The sequence below is a fragment of the Euprymna scolopes genome, chromosome 3 (genome assembly GCF_053919585.1).
Source record: "Euprymna scolopes isolate OS-2025 chromosome 3, ASM5391958v1, whole genome shotgun sequence".
In the NCBI taxonomy this organism is placed as follows: Eukaryota; Metazoa; Mollusca; class Cephalopoda; order Sepiida; family Sepiolidae; genus Euprymna; species Euprymna scolopes.
The window spans coordinates 61,404,699-61,418,195 of NC_136484.1; positions in this window are offsets into that span (position 1 = coordinate 61,404,699).

Consider the following 13,497-nt stretch of genomic DNA (forward strand, 5'->3'; position numbering starts at 1 on the left):
TTAATAATTAGTACGATGTTATTAATGTGTTTTTAAATAATAGAGTCGTTTGAATTATTCTATTTAGAAATATTATTTGAAGCTGATGTAGTTAATTTATTTTTTTTATTTATGTGACATTTAAGTTAATTTATATTGAATTTAATTTCACCTATTAATAGCTGACACCAGCTGCGTTTAAAACCGGAAGTACGTCTATTTATTTAAGCTATCGGAGTTATTTCCCATTGAAGTTATGAAAGTTTGGTTTGCATAGATCAAGATGGATAATTTTTTTTACATAAGTATCACCATTTATCAAGGCCAAGAGACCACTCAAGGATAAGGGTTAAGAGAGTACAGTAGTCAATTGGACAATATAGTAATCGTTAGTAATGGAAATTCGGTAAAGGTGTTTACTTAAGGGGAACGGCTCATCAAGTACTTGTTTACGTTGGATTTGAAAACAATTAGATTGGAGTCAGCTGGAAAGCAAGAAAGCAGAAGACAATTTCACAGGTGTGCACTTTTTGTTTTATGTTTCGATAAAATAGGATATTCGGTGTATCTTATATAATACTAACCTGGGTGCCCGGCTCGCCAGGGTGTTTCGAGGTGTGTGTTGAGCAAAAAAATGTGGTAGTAGGCAGGCAGGTTCGAACCCGTTACACGAAGACGGAAAGAAAATGAAAGAAAATCTGACGTCTTACCACTACTCCATGACGCGACCGGAAGTCTAACGCGTTTAAATTTAACGTAGTCAATCAAGAACAAAAGATGACTTACAGAAATGGCGTTGCTTTTAATCCCCCCACGAAAGCAAATTAGACACAATGTCGTTTTAATTGTGTTCGAAACCTCTCCCCCCCAAAAAAAAAGATGGCACTCTGGCAGTATCCAAATAAATAGTAATTGTCTCAGTATGAAGGGTTTCCGCTATATTGACCAATGACAATTACAAAAATACTACCCGACCCGAAGGCCAGGCGTTTGTCTTCCAATGGTTTCGCTTTATTTATACGAAAAAGAAAAACAAACACTGGAGACGACGGCAAGGTGGGAATTTTTTTTAACTCAATCTGGGAAGTATGCGAAAACTTCTCGTGCAATGTAACCGACGCGAGAACTCCGATGCAAAAAGCCTTTCGTGGACATACCCGAATGCTCGCGCCCATTTTGCATATAATATAATCGATGTGATTAATCTCTGTTCGGCAACATGTTCCAACCGGGCAACACATGATATATATATATATATATATATATATATATATATATATATATATATATAGCTTGTACATAATTTCGAACGTACCTCTTTATTCGATCCACCAATGTAGCTGATATCATTTCGATATCACTGATCGGTCGAAACGATTCGTAATTGTATTTTTAGTATCGTCCATGTTAAAAACTTCAAGGTCAGAGGATTGTCATATACAACTCATTATTTACATTTGGCATCTCATCTAAAAGCAATTCAAGATAAACGTCGTTTTTAATTAAATATAACGTTTATGTTGTTAGAATGTAGTTATAAGGCTTACATTCTTTTTTCTATTTACTAACTAGGACCTATGACGTTTTTATGAAATTAATGAAAACTATATACGAGGACCCCCAGCCCTCAACCCCTAACTACATTATTGTTTGTCGGTTAGCATTGAGGATATAAAAATGAACACCTAGCAACGACTAAAAGGACCAGGTATTGAAACAAGCTGGTCATTTACCAACTTTTGTTTCGTGTGATGTTTATCTTTTTCATCGGCTTAAATAAATGATCCGGAAGATTCATTGTGAGATAAAAATAATCTTTCCATCAATGTTTATTAGCCGTAGTCTATGATTCTTCGAACTACTGTTCTCATCTTTAGTGCCATTTTCGCAAGGTTTCGGCCGATCAAACTTCCAATCTTATTCAGATGAATTTTGTCGAATTTGAGAGTGTCTATGTCGAATTCGAGGATCTCCACGGAATTTCGAACGGAACCCTTTATTTACTTCACGGGTGTAGCATTCTCTCGTTCCGTCAACCATGACTGCATAGAGGTCTTAAGCAAATCGCAATTGTATTTATCGGATGCCCACAATGGAAATTGCTGACGGGACGAGAGCATGCTACTCCTGTGAAGTAAAATATTCTACTCCAAAAATCCAAATAATACGAATAACGAATCTTCATCTCAAAAATTAAAAAACTAAGTTCTTGACCCCTCAATACTGTAATTAAGCTTTGACGATTGGTCGAATAAGTACACCAATGAAAACGTTTGATTTAGACATAAAGTAATAAACAACTTTTATGTATTTTATTTATTAACATTTATTTATAAAATGTCAAACATATTTTTTTTAATTGACTAATATCAATCGTCATTTGTCAAAGGTAAAAGTCATGCATACGACTCAAGACCGTTTGTTAATTTTATATTCCCTTGACACTTTCTCCTTTGGAGCAAGCCGGTTCAACCCAATTTCGGTGGCATGGCAAAAATAAAAGTCAGTCAAAATATAGCTGAATAAATTTTCATTAAATGATAATGGATGTTTTTGGGGGGGAGATTTGAAATTTGATGATTAGTACAATGGTTAATGACAAATGGTTATCGGAACTGGATGTTAAGATGAAAATATTGTAGCCCCCAGAGAAACAACATTGTGGCAACGTGTTCCACGGATATGAATCACTTGTGAAGAAACACTATTCATAGAAATTGCATTTGATTTTACGTACAATATCTTTCTGCAAGAAATGGTGTTAAAATAAAATGAGTGATCATCTCACGCTAGATGGCGAAATAGATTTTGCACTAGGTTCGGGCAATAAAATTTGCTTTTAGCGGTATCTTACCGGATGCGGCAGCCATACACCATTTAAAGTTTTAGTAGAAGTTATATACGTTATGTTATTATATTTGTTATAAAGAATATATGAAATTTTATAATATTTGTTATACAGAATGTATGAAAAATATTTGTTAACAGATTATATGAACTGTTATAATATTTGTTTTACAGAATATATGAACCGTTATAATATTTGTTATACAGAATATATATGAAATGTTATAATATTTGTTATACAGAATATATGAACTGTTATAATATTTGTAATACAGAATATATGGAATGTTATATTTGTTATACAGAATATATGAAATGTTATATTTGTTATACAGAATGTATGAAATGTTATATTTGTTATACAGAATGTATGAAATGTTATATTTGTTATACAGAACATATGAAATGTTATATTTGTTATACAGAATATATGAAATGTTATAATATTTGTTATACAGATTATATGAAATGTTATATTTTTTTATAAAGATTATTTGTAAAGCATAGAAAAAAAGTTCTTAATTCTTACTATCAATTTTGATTTTATATATTTGGAAATATTTATAATAATACTTGAAAAGTGCTCGACATTAATGTCTTGTTCTAACCGAAAAAGAAAAACTATTATAATGATTTGAAAATGTGTTTTTACTATGCTTCTCATTAACGCTCAGGATTACACAAAATGCTGTTAACTTCGAATCAAAACTAATGCATTCGTCTATGCGATTTTGAAATTCTTCCAGACTCCTCGGTTTCTTGTAATATTACATACTGTCTTTCGACGTACAAAACAAACGGCCACCGGTGTAGGTTTGATAGCGCAGGGGGGGGGGGAAGGTGAGAATGATGTTTCCAACATATGACGTACCCCTTGAGACGGTTCTCCGTCTAACATGAATATAATTAATAAATAAGATTTGTGAAAGGTCTGGAGCTTATGGCGAGAGAGACAGAGTTTCGTAGCCCAATTCATTTAACTTCTTCAAGGTCGGTTTAGCAACGTGTTGTCGAACATTGTCCTAGAGGATAATTGAGCTTTCTCTGTTGGCTAATTCTGGGTGTTGTTGTCGAGGTTTCTGATGCTTTAATTCATTTGTTGACAGTACTTATCCGCCGTTTAATAGTTTCGCATACATTTAAAAAAAGCTCTAATGGATTGGACTAGTCGCAGACTTTCAAATAGTCAGCATGCCCTTCTTTTAATGCAACTCTTGCCTTGGGAAGTGTCGTGGAGCTTCGGCGGCGTCTAACTACTGAGCTGAGAGTCGCAATCCTGTCGAGAAACGGGTCGTTCTTGTTGCATAAAAGAAGTGAGGATAACACTTCATAATGGAATTACTTCTGGTTGGCTTTTAATTCGTGAGGCATTTATTTATCAAGTTTTTTATGAGTTTCCAATCTCTCAAGTGGTTGAAAATGGTCGTATACGTTACGTCCAGTTCAGGAGCAAGTTCTCACACAGTTGTTCGTGGATTTGATTCAATTAAGACTGTCGTCAACATCCGGTGACTGACTACTACGCCCATCATCTTTAAGACTATCGCTGCCGCCACGAAATTTCTAAAACCATCATTATGCTGTATGTTCCGTAGTGGTTCCTGGGCAAAACGCTTCGTTAATATCGCGACTTGTTTCAGCAGCTTTTCAACCTAATTTTAATTAAATTTAAGAAAATTGGGCGAATTTGCTTTTTTCTATCTTGTATACAACGTTCTGAAAAGAAACCATGAGTATTTTAAAAGGATTGTAATTTACACGATTAGATAGAGCGAAAAAGTCTCTTTAAGCTGATATATAAAGTAAAGGTATTATATACGAAACATTATTTGAGAACACATCATTTGAAATCAAAACTAAAAATTCTGTAAGAACTTACTTCTAAACATAATATTAAGTAAAAGACAGCCGATGCATGTTTGACAATATTCTACTTTGAACTCAACGTGTTTGATGTCGAAGAGCAAAGGTTATTCCAGTATTGAGTGTTCATTAGAAGACGAATTACTGTCAACAGTCTTTATCCTTGTATCCGATACAGCAACGACAGTCTTGTCTAATATGTCATTGCAAGCGTAATTTAATGGCATCTTTGAAAAGAAATTTTCTATGGCTTTTTAGTAAACTTTCTGCTAATTACTCCTAAAATACATAATAAACCATTTTTAGAAAATATAAAAGAAAACAAACGGTAAACAAGGATTGACTTGCTTTAGTGACAAAAGTTGTTTTAAGATCATTAAAATAAACAAATCTCTTCATATAAAAACGGGACAACTTAAGGATGGGTGATCGTGTTTGTTATTTATGTTTTTGCTTGCTTTTATTTGTTTTCTCTCTATATATATTCTACTTTATTTCTCAATTATTTCCAATTATTTTCATTTTTATTGGCTGTTCTCTCTCCTAATAAGTCTTGCGTTGTCCACCCTCTCCCTCCTTACCGCTTTTTTTCCAGCCTCTATATCACTTGTCGATCTCTCTGCATCACATTGTCCTTCTCTTACTTTCTCCCGACTCGCATTCTCTCTTTATCTATATTTTCTATCAGACTATCTCACACACAATCTACCTCTCTCCCTCTCTTTCTACACACACACTCACATATATATATATATATATATATATATATATATATATATATATTCATTTATGTTTTATTTACAGAAAGTTTAGATAAGTTATCGGTACCGTCGGCTTCAAACCTGATAATTGGGAACCGTTTATAGTACCAATATCAAGTTCTCTTCAACCGAACTCATCTGAGTATCGGTCGGCTGAAGAGAGCTTGATATGATTATCCAAAACGGTTTGAAACCGACGGTATCCATAACTTATCTCATCTAAACTTTCTGTAAATAATATATAAATAACACACTCTTATTTTTGGATTTTTACTTATAATAGAGCACCTTGCGAGAATCTTTTTTCCAAAGCATATAACTAATTATATATACATATATATATATATATACATACGTTATATATATATATACACACATGTATATATATACATTAGCAGGTCGGTCAAAAGATAAGATTGAAATATAATATATTTAATGCAGAATACGTATTTATTATTATAGCGACAATTCTCTATCAACTATTATATTGAACCTAATATATAGTAGTAAGTCTAAACTAATATATATATATATATGCCTTGGGTGCCGTCAGCAAGAATCATACAACTCTTCGCCCTCATTCTTCATGCATAGAACAATTTACCCTCATTTCTCGGTTTCTAAGCTACGCTTATAGGCATATATATATATATATATATATATATATATATATATATATATATATATGTATGTATGTATGTATTTGTGCATAAATATATTATATATTATAGTTTATAATAAAAATATGTTTATGACAACCACCCTAAGACAGAGGTTTCCATGATTAATTTCTGTAGGAAATCGTCAGACTAAACTGCGTGGAATTCATGAAGTGATTCGTCTAGCTAACTAAGCAAGTAGATCCATTGTCATTCCCATTATGATGGGGAATTTTTTTAGCATTTCACGTGTCTTGTAAGTGGAAGCGACACATTAATATTAATAAAAGATTATTGGTTATTAATGTTTGATTTTATTGCATTTTGTCTCGATCTGAACCTACTTCTCATACTTCCCATACATTTACAAATATTTCCTTTCCGACTTATGTACGGAAATGAAAAGTCCAAAACACATAACTGACACGAACGTGTGTACTCGTAGAGACATGTCGATTGTTTCATACCTTATTCAGTTAGATACCAATCTTCCGAAAATGTGTAAACTTTTTTCACATACACACACACACATATATATATATATATATATATATATATATATATATATATATATATATATATATATATATATATATATATATATATAAGAAGGGAGATGTCAAATGGAATTTTTAAAAAAAATTTATTATACGGCAGACTACTGAAAAGCTGGGTGCTCCTTAATCCGCGGAGTTTCAAGAATGCTTTTCTTCTCATCAGAGGAAAAAATTCTTAGCGAACTAATATTAATGTCACATTAAAAGTTTTTACATTTCTATGTATTTGCTCGTTGCTACACATACACACACATTATATATACACACACACACATATATATATATATATATATATATATATATATATATATATATATATATATATATAAATTTCTATTGTAGACGTCGCATTCCGATTTTATTCCTCGCATTATCTCTTCCCTTCTGACAAGAAGCAGCAGGCTTCACATTACCTGGCATAAAAAGCTTCAATAACCCCTACGCCCGAGAATTTATTGCTTCGTTTGAATTGATTAGTAAATCTTTATGCAACTGTATATATGTTATATGTTTCTATTGTTGATTGTCATCTTTTTCCATTGCATTGAAGCTCCACCTACATTGGTGAGCTTTTTATTATATGGAAACATCTCCATTTAAAGAATCTCTCTATACTGTTTTGATTTCCTTTATATATATATATATATATATATATATATATATATATATATTTCCTTTATATATATATATATATATATATATATATATATATAATATATATATGAGGAAATCAAAGCTAAATTTAAATCAACTAAATTCTAAAATTAGGGCATTTGAGGTTGCTATTTTTCATAAGTAGGGTAAGAAGTGAAATAAAACGAGGTTAATATAAGAGTGCTCAATCCGGAAGTAGAGCAAGTTACATTTTTGATTTGTCTTTACATAAGCAGTAATTTGTTGCTACACAGTCATGAGCATGTTTCGGTCTCCTAGTCTTTAGTAACTAGAGGCCTCTTCAGGCCACAACGTTTATTTTTGAAAGCGGAATCCTAAACAGATACTTGATAAATATATATATATATATATATATATATATATATATATATATATATATATATATATATCAAGTATCTGTCAAGAATTCCGCTTTCGAAAATAAACGTTGTGGCCTGAAGAGGTCTCTAGTTACTAAATACTAGACGACCGAAACATGTTCATGACTGTGTAGCAACAAATTACTGCTTATGTAAAGACACATTTAATATATATATATATCTTTTTGCTTCATTATTATTCTAGGCCTGAACTCTAACTTTTATCTTTTTCGTCTCCTTTCCTTTTCTGTGTCTCTTTCTCTACCGTCCCTTCCCTGTACCTTTTGTTTTTCCCTTTCGTTCTCCCCGTCCTGGAATGTCATTTTACTGAGCGTAACGGTCACTATTTGCGCCAAATTAACACCGCTTAATGACTAGGATAAGTGGAAGGAAACCGATCGACTCGAAGTCGGACAGGAAGTTGTCAATAGAAAAAAAATAGCAAGTAAAAACGAAAAAAGAAAGAAATCTAACGCGCACGCACGCAGTCAGTCTGTCTACATGTGTAGACCCATATGTATGCGCGTGTGTGACTATTTCATATTTAGGTGAAGTGCTTTTCAATTCCTAATCATTTGAGAGCAGGAAAAAACACCGAAGCTAAAAAAAGTTAAATGAGATGACAGTAATTCTGAAAACAACATCAAAATGAAGGGTGGGCACCAAAATAATAGTTTAAATAGAAGTGTCATTCAGATAGGTAAGTTTGGTACGAAATGGGGAACATAAAATATGCATGATTGGGTAACAACGATTATCTACTAGTAATTGAGCAAATGCTGATACTACTGAAACAACAACAATTACTACAACTACTATTACTACTACTACTACTACTACTACTACTACTACTAATAATAATAATAATAATAATAAGAAGAAGAAGAAGAAGAAGAAGAAGAACAACAACCCTTTTACAATTACAAGTCGCCTTTCCAACCACCGATACACATGACAAATATTACTCTACTTGAGAATTCTTCTTTCGATCTCCTCTGTCTCACATTCAAGGGCAATGTGACCTGGACCGTACGCATTGAGGGCATTTCTATCAAGCTAGAAAACTACTTCTACATGCAATTATCATGTACCTCTACGAGGCATACATTCGCCCATGCATGGACTATTGTCGCCACATCTGGGCTGGTGCATCAACCACTAGCCTCTCCCTCTTGGACAGGGTTCAAAAAAGAGTTTTCAATCTAACAGATCCCACTTTGTCAGCTAAGCTCCAACCCTGTCTCCTCGCCACAATGTTACATTTTTGTGTCCCTTTTACAAATATTTTAATGGAATGTGTTCTGATGAACTCGTTGCACTTGTGCCCCCTCAACGTATCATCCCTGACAAATCTGTTTAGCAACAAAATCGCACCCCCTTCACTATTGAGGTCCCTTAATGCCAGAAAGCATGCCAGAAATAGCTTTTCCCTTGACCAGCTAGACTTTGGAATTCCCTTCCTGCTGCCTACTTCCCTAACTGTACTAATATGCAGAAGTTCAAATGTAACGCAAACCAGCATATTGTTAATCTTTCTTAGACATTGTCACAATTAGTAGCCGCTTACGTCAAAGTGGCGAGATACCGCTTTTAAATCGAATGTCAGGAGTTGCTGCAGTGCTGCACCGTCTAAACAAATGCATAAATAAAACAATGAACGTATAAACAAAATAAGGACAATGATGTTCAAATCAGTATCTAGCTAGCACTAACTTTAAAATCCATCTGGTATGTACAGCAAACTTTTGGCTGATTATAAATTCTCAAGTCTTAATTGAATTGTTCTTGAAGGTTTATTTTCGTTATTTTTGTATATGCAAATATTTTACTACTGAAAATAAAACAAAATACGTTTTTAATTCTCTTGTATCACCAAAAGTCACTTTGTGTGTGCGTAGGTTCCTTGCCCAATGATTCCGAAACAGCTGAACCTATCTTATGCAGATTTCACACAAAAGTAATTTATATAGCTGACAGTGTTCTTAGATATATTTGTACATGAATTCGTCAGATAAGTACTGAAAATCGAAAAAATCTGATCTCAAAAATAGTCTTTTTACTCTCATAGATAAAAAGAATTTTTACAGAGTAATATTTTGTTACACCAATCAGGAAATAATAAAACCTCATCAAATCATTTTCCTTTAAGAAATAATATTTCTCGCTTATAGATGAAATAGAAGAATTTTTACACAGGAATATTTTGCATTACACCGGCCAAGGGAAAGAATAACATCTCAGCAAATTATTTCTTCTTAAAAAAAAAACAAAAAAAAAAATATTTTTTTATCTAGATATATAGCTCAGTTGTAGAGCATACGACTACAAATCGAATGATCTCCCCCCCCCTTTTAAACTCATGTACACCTCTCCATTTTATTTTTTTATTCTTATTAATGATTTCAATTTACGGTAAAAGAAGAAGTACCATTTAAAATTGCCGCAAATCAGACCTGAATTTTCCAGGCTATCTATCGTCAAATCCAAATATCAGCTGACGTTGTATTGTAAACCGACACAGACGGACTTTGATGAACGACATTATCACTATTATTTATTAGTTATTATTTATTTTTTTGCGAATTAGTCCACCGGGAAAATTCTTCCTCGTAATAATCAATAGATGATTGATTCTATAATAATACAATACGCAATCTGAATAAATTAAAATAGCATCTATAAGCGTATTGTACGACCGGGTTTTCAGCTAGTTAGATATAAAAAGCCTATATAATTTTTTTTTTTTTTAATTTTGTTATTTATTCTTAATTGTATTATGGAACTGTTGTATTACCCAACTTACGGTTGGGTAATACAACAGTTCTATAATACAGTAAACCTTCCTCTTACTAAAATACCGGAAGAATATGCGCCTCGGTGTTATGCAAAAGTTACTGACAGTTGGCAGTCGGACTGAAATATAATCACTCTTTGTGTTTGTTATATTTGTTTACTGTTTAATATATTTCGTTTCCACTAAGTATCGAACTGTGTCCTTCGTCCGGATCCTTATAGGCTTACAACGGAACCTTTAATTATTTTGACATAAACTTGTGGATTACGAAAATATGATTGAATTCTTATCAATAGAAACATGCGTTTCTTCCTTTCTATCAGTAATCATCAATGTGGGCGATAATTGCTCTGCCGGTCACACGATTAGAAACGTTCAGACACAAACTAACATTTATTATTCATCTGAACGTCTAGGACGATAAAGAAACAAAACCCACCATATTTATGACAGTAAGTTGACATCTAGTTAAGCTTAAGTATAGACACACATATACATTGTGTTAAACGAGTCTTTAGCCGGGAATTTTTCGAACATAGTCTCATAATTATATTAAAGCCCCCACCTTAATATTACACAAACTAGACAAAATTATAATAAATCCTATTAAATTATAGAATCACCAGAAATATAATATAACCCACACAGACACACGAACATATATATGTGTTTTTAAAAATATATACTTCACATTATTTTACTGTTAATATTCTGCGTCTTACACGTGTTTCCTTAAATGGAAGAAATTCTGCTAGCAAATCCTCAAACATGTATAATTTCCCCGGAACAATATACATTTTTTAAATGTTCATTATAGACATATACAGAGTGGAACGATAAAAACTTCGCACTAGAAAAGACCACGTGATTCCATTTTCTGTTTGATGAAAATCGTTTATCTACTAGTTAACCAGTTGTGTATAAATCCCAAGAGCGATAATAGCCTTCTATCATGCCTGAATTTGACACAATGTTCAACGAGCGAGATCGGAGATACGCCGCTGTAAAACTTATGCTTTCTACCAATCCAAGTTATGACAACAGGACCATTGCCAGCGCCCTCAAAATTCATCGCTAGATTGCTAAAAATAACAGGGATGCAATCAAAGTGATAAAAACAAAGTTTCCGGTCACGATTATGGTCTTTTGGCATGGCTTCAAGTGTGAGTCACATCATGCTACCTCACACCTTCAAAATCGGCTTGAAAGTCAACATAAAGTGTACCTGGATGTGCTGAGGAGTGTTGATGCCCTGGTGACAATCAAGTGGCTGCTGACCCTGGGTGTGGCAGCAGGACGGCGCCGGCCGACAAGCCAAAGACTCTCAGGCTTGGTTTCAAAAGGAGTGCTAAGACTTTGTAATTTTCTCTCACTGGCCTACTCCCCTCTTTCACCGACCTGAGCCCGCTGGACTACTTTGTTTGGTCATACGTCGGAAATATCACCGACATGATCTCCCACAACAACAAAGCCAGCCTGATCGCCGCCATTCGTCGAGTATTCGCCGAGCTCTCGCTTGTGGAAAAAACATGCTCCCAGTTCCGGACTCGTACGGAGGCGTTGATTGACGCTGAAGGCATCTACATTGAATAGATGTCAGCTCTACTACATAATCAAGTTACCTGAATTGATTTTTTCAATAAAAATTTTAAAATAAAGCTGTAGTGTTTTTCTTTAGGGCGACAATTTTATCGTTCCACCCCGTGTGTGTGTGTGTGTGTGTGTGTGTGTGTGTGTGTGTGTGTGTGTGTGTGTGTATATATATATATATATATATGTCATCGAAGAAGAAGAGGAGGAGGAGGATGAGGAGGAGGAGATGGATGTAAGGATGATGAAGAATGAAGAACAAGAGCGGGTATAGATAAGGCAGTCAATTTAATCATAGAAAAGGGAAAGTAAGAACATTAATAACGTAAAAAGATGAAGAGATGACGAAGCAAAAAATCAAAACAAAAATCAAAACGTAATACTAGTGAAATATTGAGAGCAAATAGGTTGATATGTCGTAAAACGTCTCAGGAAATTAAAAAAGATAAAAATATCAGGACTAAGAATCAAATATCATCATCAGCAGCAGCATCATCATCGCCTCCGTTCAGTCTTAAAAGACAAAGGATACCCTCTGAAGAGTAGTGGCGTGTCTAATTTTGAGGCAAAGGTTTCGCAATCTCAACCACACCTCTCCTGAATCGGCACTGCTTGAGTCCAGTCGCAAGGAGAAGTCCAGAACGACTGGAAACAATGCCGACATAAGCGAAGAACACATACAGCCCTTGGAATTCCAAAATGGTAATCAATTTTAGTACTGACCAGACTCAACTTCGGTGATCTAACGGGAACCGGTGTGTCAACGTGATTATGCCGTATATATGAATCACAGTGTACAATGAAAGTGTTCAATACAGAAAGACTGAAACAAATATTGAACAAGAATCGATCAAATGAGTAAAGGAATAAATTTTTCAAAATAGACGAAAACGAAAAAGACGAAAACAACGAAGCAAAATTCAAATAAAGACGACAGCTGAAGGTCACGCCTATTAATAAAACGCCAGAATGAGTTAAAATTATCGCGTGAAGTCTTTTCTATATTAAGCAGTTCAAGTATTAATGGCACCAATGACTACTTCGATTGGAAAATGGTCTGCTGCCAACGTAATTGTCTTTTAAGGGAAAACATAATTATTTACTTTCAAACAAAAATGAAGATTTCATTTTGATGTTATTAATATTAAACAGAAATGCATATATAATAATCAGTTTATCACCAAAATAGGTAATCTTAGAAAGTTTTTAAATAATTTAAATATGTAATGCGTCCATTCAGCGTCATTCCATGGTGAGCCATTGTCTTTCTATCTGCTTTTTATTACTGCTTTTTTTTCTGCGTTTGTAATAGTATTATCTTGTTTTTAAATCGTATACATCTCAACCACATTGCTACCTTGACGTAAGAGGCAACTATTTAGTAGCATATCTATAAACGTACTGTAGGGTGTC